The sequence below is a fragment of the Myotis yumanensis genome, unplaced genomic scaffold (assembly GCF_028538775.1).
Source record: "Myotis yumanensis isolate MYYU_CA2020_CCGP unplaced genomic scaffold, mMyoYum1.0.hap1 SCAF_2, whole genome shotgun sequence".
Lineage (NCBI taxonomy): Eukaryota > Metazoa > Chordata > Mammalia > Chiroptera > Vespertilionidae > Myotis > Myotis yumanensis.
This window is the reverse complement of record NW_027223753.1, coordinates 212,402,471-212,412,981: the sequence shown is the minus strand read 5'-3', so window position 1 is coordinate 212,412,981 and position 10,511 is coordinate 212,402,471. Positions and strand designations below refer to the sequence as shown.

General features: G+C 51.4%; 1 long non-coding RNA gene across 1 annotated transcript; it reads right to left on the bottom strand.

Moving 5' to 3' along the window:
- Positions 1-7,052: 7,052 nt before the first annotated feature.
- On the bottom strand, positions 7,053-9,670 carry LOC139002339 (uncharacterized). The gene is made up of 3 exons (XR_011470149.1): positions 9,615-9,670; positions 8,333-8,939; positions 7,053-7,163 (listed from the first exon to the last, which is right to left on the bottom strand). It is a non-coding gene; the product is annotated as an uncharacterized lncRNA (long non-coding RNA).
- Between the last annotated feature and the right edge of the window lie 841 nt (positions 9,671-10,511).

Below are 10,511 nucleotides of genomic sequence, written 5' to 3'. Positions count from 1 at the left end.
TCATTACAGTCCGGACTCAGCTTCATTCACCTTTGTTCCATTCATCAAAGGGAATAGTCAGTGTAATTGTACTGACTCCTGTCTCGGTACAGAAGGCTGTACCTCAAACACACAGGCCTTTCAGAGAGCACAAAGGGGCATTGTGCACACCCGCCCAAGAGATAGACGGACGATAAACACACCATTCACAGCCATGCGCTCGGGCCCACGCCACTTCCTTGTGGCTGCGCATGGCCATCGAGCTCGTACCTACTTATTTCAAAAGTGGAGGCTTCATGATCAGCATAAGGTAATGCCTGGGTGTTTGCTTTGTGTTTAAAAATCAAGCAACCAATACACATTATTCGGGGCCAGAACCTTGGGCTAAAGTAGGAAGGTGTGACACCTCCGAAACTCACTCTATCCTGCAGGGAGCCTCAGCTGTCTCATCTGAAATATGAGACTGGACGCATCAGAGCAGTGGTTCTCAAAGTGTGGGCCCGGAACCCTAGGGGTCCCCGAGCCTCTGGCTGGGATCTGGGAAGGACTTTCCTAGGTGGTATTCGCCTCTTTCACACTTGCCCTCTCATGGGGGTACAGTGGGTTTCCCAGAAGCTGCGTGACATGCGAGACACAAGGGATTGAATTCGGGGGCAGATATGAGAACCCGCAAGTTTCTGTTGTGCGGACGTGACGAAGATTTGCAGAAACGTGGACCCGTGCCATGCTGCATGTGAATATTTTGTTGTTTTAGAGCCGAGAGGTTTACTGGAAAAGCAGATAAGGCGACTGTGACAGATGTCGCTATTTGTTCTTCAGCAGGATATTTCCCATAATGTCTACTATCTTCCAGGTTTGTTACACAAAAGGAGTTAATCATCCGGGTTACTCTCACCCAGAGGGAGAGTCCTGGTGACATACCGGGGGCTTGGCCTGAGTCACTATTTGTTCAATGACTGGTTTGCCAAGGTTATAGGAGATCAGAGCCGTTAGTGAGGGAAGATACTTTGGATAGCAGAACTCCGGAGGTATAAAGATCTGAGAGACTGGAGTGATGCACTGAATCTAGCCAAGTTCATTCATTCACTCGCCGAACGCACATTCGTCCACACCTAGAACAGGCCAGATGCTGTTGAAGGTGTGGGGTCGCAGCCATGAACAAGGCGGACAAAAGTCTACTCTCTCCCAACTGTCAGAACTTTCTCCCTGAGCTTGCGTTTTAGTGAACAGGAGAACAAATCTAATCAAAGGCAAACTAACAGGGAAATTTTGTAGTGACAAATGCTAGGAACTACGTTGTCAACATGATGTGACAGTGATGGGACAGTTAGTCACCTTCTGATCGGGGTTCAGAAAGCCCTGCCCTGAGCCGGTGACATTTGTCCTGGACGAGAAGAAGGAGCAGCCTTGCAGGGACGGGGAAGAGCATTCCAGAGAAGAGCGAGTGCGAAGGCCCGGAGGCGGGAGTAGAGGCTGGTGCCCTGGAGCATGAGGAGCGAGGAGAGGAGTGATGGGAGAGAAGGTGAGGGCAGGTCTCCCAGGGCATAGAAAGGAGTGGGGATTCCATCTTGTGTGGAGTGAGAAGCTTTTAGAGGATTCTGAGGAGAGAGGTGGCATCATGGGATTTGTTTTTTTCAAAGACCGTATTGGCTGCTGAGTGGAGGAGTGGGTATAGGAGGGCTGGGGCAGAGGGGTGCTCAGCAGGAGATTGGTGCTTGGTCAAGGTGAGCAAGATGGTGGCAAGAGTAGAGAAGCAGAAGGCGTGAGATGTGCCATGGGAGTAGAGTCCACAGGGTTTGTTGATGGTTGGATGGGGTTGGGGGGAGAAGAGAAATCCAGAGTGGCTCCCAGGACCTTGCCCTGAGCAGCTGGTCAAGGGTGGTGTGGGTGTCTGAGATAGGAAACGTTTTTCTTCATCTCCGCCAAAAACTCCCTGGTCCAAGCTGCTCCATCACCTCCCTTTACTTCCCCTGCAGTCGCCGAGCTGGCCTCCCTGCTGCCCCCTGCCTGGCCCCCACAGTCTAGGATGGAGAAGGTCTTGTCAGCACTAAGGTTCTGCATGGACGCTACACCTGCTAACAGCTGGTTGGAAGGAAACCCCGGTGTGGACCATGCACAGAGGACGGGCAGACCGGGCGTCACTGTGGATTGTCCTGAGAGGCAGAACGTGGACGTGCTGCTGGGCAGGGAGGGGATGAGGACAGCAGGCAGGGAGACGTCTGGAGGGAAGAAATGAGACCGAGGCCGCAGCTCCGTCCAAGAGATCAGAGCAGCAGAAGGGGCAGGTTCTGGGGCAGCACAGAGCAGGGACCAGGGGTTCCTGGGGCCCAGCAGTGACATGGGGCTGGTCGGGAGGCAGCCCAATCCCCACCACGCCGCGGAGCTGGCTGTGGGTGTTCTGGTCCCTGCCCGCAGGGCCACGAAGCCAGCCCCGTTTTCTTACCAACCCAGGAACAGGGGTTGAATCAGATCCCACGTCGAGGAACCCCAGAGAAGCAATCTGGAAAAAACCAGAAATGAGGAGGGACAGGCGAGCCAAAGATGACCTTCTGGTTCCTTCTGGTCTTCTGGCCACTGACCACTTCACACCATCATTAACATGTAATGGATACTCAACGTGGAACCCAGAAGTTCTGATTTTCCCATTGTTATGGTATCTTTTGCATGAATTCTAGATGCTGTCTTGCCCCCCAAGATCACACTTAACATTCCAATGTGTAATGACCATCATAAATGCACATTCTCCCCCTGCTAGGGCGTTCGCTACAGTGATTTCATAAATCCCTTTTCCGTGTAGAGAACGTCAAAGATCCACGTCACTGCCTAATTTAACTTTTCACTCTTTACCCGATTTTTAAAATTTACTCACAACTTTCTTACTCTGACTAAGATTCCTCACTTTCTTACAAAGCTTCGTATCTCTTGACTTCCATCTCTGGTGCTCAAACCAACATTTGACGTGTTCGTCCTTCACTCAACAAAGACTTACGGAGCGCTGCGTGCCTGGGACTGTTCTGAGCATCGCAGGGCAGCAGACACAATCCCCACCCACTAAGGTGGAATTCCTGCTGGGGAGGTAGTGAACGGGGTAACCACGTCAAACATAAAGGATGTTGAGCAGGGATAAGGCTTAAGGAAAGAAATCCCGCTGGGCAGAGGGGAGTGGTTGACCTTCTAGGTCACAGCCAGGGAAGGTCTCAGCAGCAGGGGCTGTGCCTCCAGGTCTGACAGAAGGGAGGCCAGGAGCCCTGGGGCATCTGGCAGGCGCTTCCCAGGACAGGGAACAAGGTGAGGAAGGGCCTGCCTGGTGCCTAGGGACCCAGCCACCGGTGCCTGGAAGCGGTCCAGGATCCAGGAGACAAGCGCACACACAGAGATGGAGGGCAGCCAGGTCACGGGTCTGGTAGGGACTTGGGCTTTTCCTCTGAGTCACACTGGGGCCATTGATGGGTTTTTCGCTGATCTGACTGATATTTTAACAGGACCCCTCTGGCTACTCTGCTGAGAAGCGACGTAATGTCTCGAAGTCTTTAGAAATGAGTATGAGTGTTCTAATTCACACATCACACTCAACAATCATTTTTAAAATGCCAAATCATGCCAATTATATCTCAGCAAACTGGATGAATGAATACATAAGTAAATAAAATGTCAGACAGTTGCTTTTTTGTTCCTGAGCAGGAGGTTTGTGCAGATAAATACTAATTTTTCTATACAAACACTAACATACAGGGTGACAATAACGACAGGAAGGCAGGACTCACTAGGCACAGTCCAGCGTCCTCCTTGCTACCGAAAAACGCAGGCGCTGCCGTGGAGGGCGTGAGGGGAAGGGCTTCCCTGGTCTTCGTTCTGTGGGGGCAGCTCAGCTGAACCAGAGGCCTGGTCAGGTGGAGAAGTTTGGTTTGGCATTTAGAGGTAAAGAAAGCATGAATTTGGAGCATGAACAGCGCACGAGGGAGGAGACATCACAGAGACAAACAGGAGGTGCTGATAGCTCAGTGGGCCTGAAACAGACACAGGTACCCAAATTCTCAAATGCAAAGAAGTGGAGGAAAAGCCTTGCAGCCGCTGGAGAGCCGACCCTCAAAAGTGTGGATGCGCCGTGAACACCTCAAAGTCCTAGGGATTCACTCACTCGCCTGCTTAAGTCTGGATCATTATTTCGCTTTAAAACAGGGGTGGGGATCCTTTTCTCTGCCAAGGGCCATTTGGATATTTGTAACATCATTCGAGGGCCATACAGAATTATCAGCTTAAACATTAGCCTGCTATCAGTGGTCAAACATTTAATTAACTCACCCGTAATGCCTACGCAGGGCCAGGCCAAGTGAGTTTGTGGGCCTTATATGGCCTGTAGGCTGGACATTCCCACCTCTGCTTTAAAATGTTCAGCCCGGTTTTACTTTGTCACCCAAAGTGCCACGCAACTTAAATAACAGTCATCTGTTAGACTGACTGGCACGACCCTGAGGACGCTGTGTGTGTGTGTGTGTGTGTGTGTGCATTGTGTGTGCATGTATGTGTGTGTGAAGACTGGTGGTTGAGTGTCCCGTTGGTGTGATGGTAATGAAGTCCACGCTCTGCACATTCTTCAGTTCGGGGCCTCCTGTGGGAACCATGCTGTGATGCAGAAAACACACACACGGCCAACTGTACGGGTCTGACTCACACTTCAGAGACATTGACTATTCAGGGATTATGGATGCCTCAGAATACGCTGGTTTTGTTGTTGGGACTTGCCGTAAGCCTGTCCCCATGCAGTTTAATAACACAGGGATTTGGGCGGCCCTAGATACTCCAGGGACTGCCTTATAAGGGCAAATCGCTGCCAGGGAGGACTGTGGTCCCCACTGCCAGGAGGGGGCCCCAGGGCCGTGGGGAGGGACTGATCCTCCTGGGGCCTCAGTTTCCTGAGACCAGTGGTCGGCAAACTCATTAGCCAACAGAGCCTAATATCGGCAGTACAACGATTGAAATTTCTTCTGAGAGCCACATTTTTTAAACTTAAACTATATAGGTAGGTACATTGTTATTAACTTAATTAGGGTACTCCTAAGGCTTAGGAAGAGCCACACTCAAGGGGCCAAAGAGCCGCGTGTGGCTCGAGAGCCGCAGTTTGCCGACCACGGCCTTAGACAAACAGGAGTTGGTCTCACATATCAACTCTCTAAAGCAGCGGTTCTCAACCTGTGGGTCAAGACCCCTTTGGGGGTCGAACAACCCTTTCACAGGGGTCGCCTAAGACCTTCGCAAAACACATATACCATTACATATTGTTTTTGTGATTAAGCACTATGCTTTAATTATGTTCAATTTGTAACAATGAAAATACATCCCGCTGTGGGAAACTGATAGAGGGTTGAGCCTCGGACTGACCTGCTGGCAAAGTCACAAACAAGTCCCAGCTTAGAGGGCTCAGTCCTCTTAGCATAATTAGGCTTGACCTTATAACACTCCCCAGATCTTACCTGGGAAGCTAATGGGCTGAGGGAAGTGCAGGGAGTGGAAACATGATCAAAACAGGTGAAACTCACAAGAACTGTAACTATGGAAACCACTGCATTGTTTACCTCAGACTATAAAAGGTCGGTGGGGACTGAGCACGGGTGGAAGTCCTTCCTCTTGAGTTGGACTTGCCCGCCTGGTCCCCCAATATTTCCAAATTATCTCTTGTCTTTTCTATTTCATTTGTGTGTGGCTCCTCTTCCAGATATTGACCCCTGAACCACGCAGGACGTGGAGGGAAACATTTACGACATCCCGCATATCAGATATTGACATTACGATTCATAACAGTAGCAACATTACAGTTATGAAGTAGCAACGAGAATAATTTTATGGTTGGGGGTCACCACAACCTGAGGAACCGTATTAAAGGGTCGTGGCATTAGGAAGGTTGAGAACCACTCTAAAGTGTTCCCCAGTTTTAAAATTCAGTCTTTCACGCCCCCGTCTCTTACCACCAAAGGCCAGAGAATTATAGTGAAGGCAGGCGTGGCCCCTATTGATCTCCCACTCCCTGCTGTGACCGAAATCCTGCCTGGGGTCCGCAGGAGAGCCGAGGTCAGGGAGGCTGCCGGATGGCGAAGGGGTTCCCCGCCGTCAGGGGCCTCTTATTCATCACACCCTGGGCCTAATTATACGCCGGGCATTGTTCTAAGTGCTTAAGGAACATTAACTCACTGCATCCTCAGGGGGGTCCTGCCCAAAAGTGCTGTTGTTATGCAAATTTGACAGGGAAGGAAACTGAGGCCCAGAGAGGTTCAGCAACTTGCCCCGGGGTTCACCGTCGCAGGGCCAGTGAAAGGCTGAGCTGGGATTCCACCCCAGGACGTCGGATCCCACAACCTGCCCTTCACAGGTTAAGATTAGAGGCTCCATCGTGATTATGCTTTTGTGCCCGCAGGGAGCCGAAGGGACAAATGAGGCTGCAAGCGAGTACAGTGGGACCTTAGGAAAAGGTTTGGGTCTCCAGGAGAGTCCCACCTTAGTTCGCTATTCCCAGGAATTTTATTTATTTATTTATTAAATATATGTTTATTGATTTCAGAGAGGAAGGGAGAGGGAGAGAGAGATAGAAACATCAATGATGAGAGAGAATCATGGATCAGCTGCCTCCTGCACGCCCCCATTGGGGATGGAGCCCGCAACCTGGGCATGTGCCCTGACCAGGGATCAAACCGTGACCTCCTGGGTAGAACTGCTTGCTCCTGCCCAGTTTGGGACCACCCTGCTGGGGGGCTGGGAGGCTGCTAGGTGAGCCCAGGTCAGCTGAGGGTTCCTGGTCCCTGTGGCGGCTACAAATGGGCATGAAGTGGAGGGCCAGGTGGATATTAGACCTGTTGTACCTACACTTGGAGGTGGGAGGCAGAGATGGGGTGAGGGGGTGGGGGTTGGGGGTGGTATAAAGCTTTACTTTATCCGTTCCTTGACCCCCAACAAGTATCAGTGGAATAACTGCTACCTCTAATCCCCACCCAGGGAGGCGGGTGAATGGGCAGCGAAGCAGACACAGGTGCAAATATGCATGAATGAAATTCTTTCTAGCTCTAAGCCTTCCTCACCTTTGTCTTCTCAGCAGGTGACACTGTTTGCTGAGTGAATACATCAGACCGCTCAGACCCAAGGACGTCTGTTCAGCTTGCATGGGAAACCGCCTCAACTGCATGTTGACTATTGATCTGGATTTCAACGGAAACAGACATGTCTCTAAGGAAACGTTTTTACTGATTTTTTTAAGGGATGACTTGGGAAGCTGATCATTTTTAATAATTACGTCTGGACTTTAAAGAGCTCTTTATCCGAAATTTACCCCCTAGGCATTTGGCCTTTAGCGCGCACGTGCCCCCCTGCAGTCTCCCCTCCCCCCTCCCCTGGGGGCTTCTCTCTAAGGGAAAAGAGGCCGCTCTGCCCTCAGCTGACACGGTGCCTCTGATCGTGTCAGCCCAGGTGACATCTGACTGTTAATTTCCTCCTAACACCTCCGACTTTTGATCTTGAAGCACAAGGGCCGGACTTTTATTGGGTTTGATTTACTGTGAAGCTCGGTAAATTAAGCCATAATAGTCAATGAGTAATCGCAGGCTTCAGCCAGGCCCAGCTCTGAGTGCAGCTGAGTAACTAGGAAACCACCTAATAACAGAAAGGTAAGAACTGTTAGGAAGCCTGCTCTCCCCCAGAACTAGGATAAGCCATTTTACTATGACCATGCGACCGCCCAGGCATGGAGCGGGATTGGCCACAGTGTAGGGCCCAGGAAGGGTGCTGGCTGGATGAGGGACTCAGGGTGTGGCCTGCGTGGGAGTCAAGGGTCCAAGGTGGTGTGACCTGGGCTCCCTCCCCCTGCCTCCTGTACCTCTCGGTTCAGCCATGTGTGCTCTGGCCCCATCATTTTCAATAGGGTTTCACACACTTACCACTGAGAGGGCAGGGATGATTGTTTGTGTGTGTGTGTATTTTTTTTTTAAATTAATCATCACCCAAGGATATTTTCCCATTGATTTGTAGAGAGTGGAAGGGAGGGGGAGAGATAGAGAGAAACATCCATGTGAGAGAGAAACATCGATTGGTTGCCTCCTACACATGCCCCAACCAGGGCTGGGGATCAGGCCTGCAACAAAGGTATGTGCCCTTGACCAGAATCAAACCTGGAACCCTTCAGTCCACAGGCAGATGCTCTATCCACTGAATCAAACGGAATATATACATATATAATATATATATATATTCCCCCCAAAGGGTCTCTTTCATAAGATGCTCCCAGAGGAGAGCGTGGAAAAAGAAACGTTAATAGCTAGATTGTTTTGAGCCTCTCTACCATGTGCTCAACACTGACACATTCTTGACCTACTTGGTTCTGAGTCCAGTGTCCACCCCAGCCTGATGATGTAGGTTCCAGAATCATCTTTTCTTCCCTTGCAGGCGGCACCGATGGCAGTGGTCTTAGACCCATAAGGTCAGACTGGACCTGGGTTCAGCAACCTCGGTACTTGGGTTCTGGCTGGGAAAGAATTCAGAGCCAAGACTCAATTAGAAGAGAATATTTCTTTATAAAGTCACAGAGGTAGCGGAAGTCATTCGTAGAGGAGATGGGCTGAGGAGAGGAGTTATGAGGTAAAGGAAGAGCCCTGGGAGCTTGGGAGTGAGGGAGGTAATGATAATGGTAACAAGCCTGGGGAGGGGGTGGTATGGGGAGGGAGCAGGAAAAGGGAAAGGCTCTGGCGGCTCCCAGGAGGGAGAGCAAGCGCACTGGGTCCTCAGTCCTAGGGTTTTAAGGGTGGAGATTTGAGGGGAGGCCCCAGGGGCTCCTAATGGAATATTCAGCAGCTTTCCAGGTGAGCCCTTTCAGAGCTGACTGACTGGCTGGCACCAGGGCAGGGGGTCCTTCGTCAATGCAGCTGGTCCTGAGGCAGCCATGGGGTCGCTGGTCCGGTTTTGCTGCTTTTCTGGGCCTGGAGCTGAAATACAGCCCAGGCCGAGATGTTATCTCTAGGGAGGAAAGGTCAGGGGTCCAAACTGCATGACCATCCCTGTGCTAGGGGAGGAAAGGTCACCCTGGGGGGAGGCCCCACCCTTTGCTAGGCACCCAGGGCTTTTCGCCCTGGTGACCTACTGTCCCCGGCCCTGTCCTTGCTCTGCTCCTGTCTGTCTGACCGCCTACCAAAGTGCCCTCTCCTCCCTCTACGGAGGAGAGGAGCCCAAGGTTTAACCACTTAGAGCAGAGGAAAATTGGTTGTCAGGAAGGGACTGCCCGGAAGTCCCCACGCTCCTTATTTTGACTTCTTTCTGCTCAGATATGTTGGAAATGGCCCAGGGGGAGGAAAGTGCCCCCCCTGCCCCCCGCCCCTTTCCCATCTGCACCAGAGGCTCAAGGAGAAACCGTGCCTTCCCGAAGTCCCTGGACCTCAGTGACTCAGCCCTGAGCAGGTGTACAGACAGTCTCATTAGGCAACTGAACTTGACCCCATGGCTGGGTGACACTACCCAGCTTCTCAGACACTAAGGGCTGTGTGAGGAGCCTGGAGTGGGGGGTCCCCCTATTAGCTAAAACCGCAGCCCAGAGGAGTCAGTATTTTCTGCCACCGTTAAAAAATAAAAAGTAGCATTCTCTCCGTGTCTCCATGGTAACTCACGGTGGATCTGTATTCCATTTATGAAACTCTTCTTGACCTATCATCTATGGTTGCTGATGGGGCCTGAATATACACTGAGAAGCCATCAGGATGAATTCAGTATCCCCTCTGCACTGGTTGTTTTAGCCGTGTAGACCCTGCCGCTGGCCCATGCAGTGATGATACCTGGAGATCCTCAGGTACCTGGAAACATTAAGGCACCGGTAGTATCTCAATTATCCCAATAACTCCGGATGTAGGGTTGCCATGGAGACCGGGAACCTTGGTAACAGAGAAGTGAGGCCGTTCCTCTCCCTTCATAGCACTGGGTCCCTGAGATGCATCAATGTTAAGTCCCATGGCCTAGCCTAAGCTGGGCTGTTTTATTTTATAGCCAGCTAATTGCCCTCTAAAATATTGAGAGTCTTGACATGAATTTGCATAGGAAATGCACACATTTCTAGACACCGACTCAAGTATTTTCTGCTAAAAATGGGAACTGATGGTTTTGACCATGAGCGGGAGTGATAACGTCTTACGACCAGGCAAGTTATTTACCCTCCGGTTCACCCCCCTGTTTAAGCGGGAACAATGGTGCCGCGGAGAACTGCCCTGCGCATTAGCCCAGAGACGCTCACCTTGGTCACTATTAAGGCGCCGCTCGCCTCTAGGGGGCGCCGCTGGCACGGAGGCGACCGGGCTTCCGGGAGCGGGGCGGACTCAGCGACCCAGCCAAGGGTCCGCTCATCATCTCATTTAGTCTTTTCAGGATAAGCATGATCAGAAACAAAAAGTCTAGTTAGAGGCCCAAGAATGGGGCCCTTTATTAACCAAGTCCTGCGGCCGCTCGGTCCGCTGGCCCCGGCCGAATGGAAGCGGCGCCTTTGATGTCAAATCCTCGGGCCAAGGGGAGGAAGC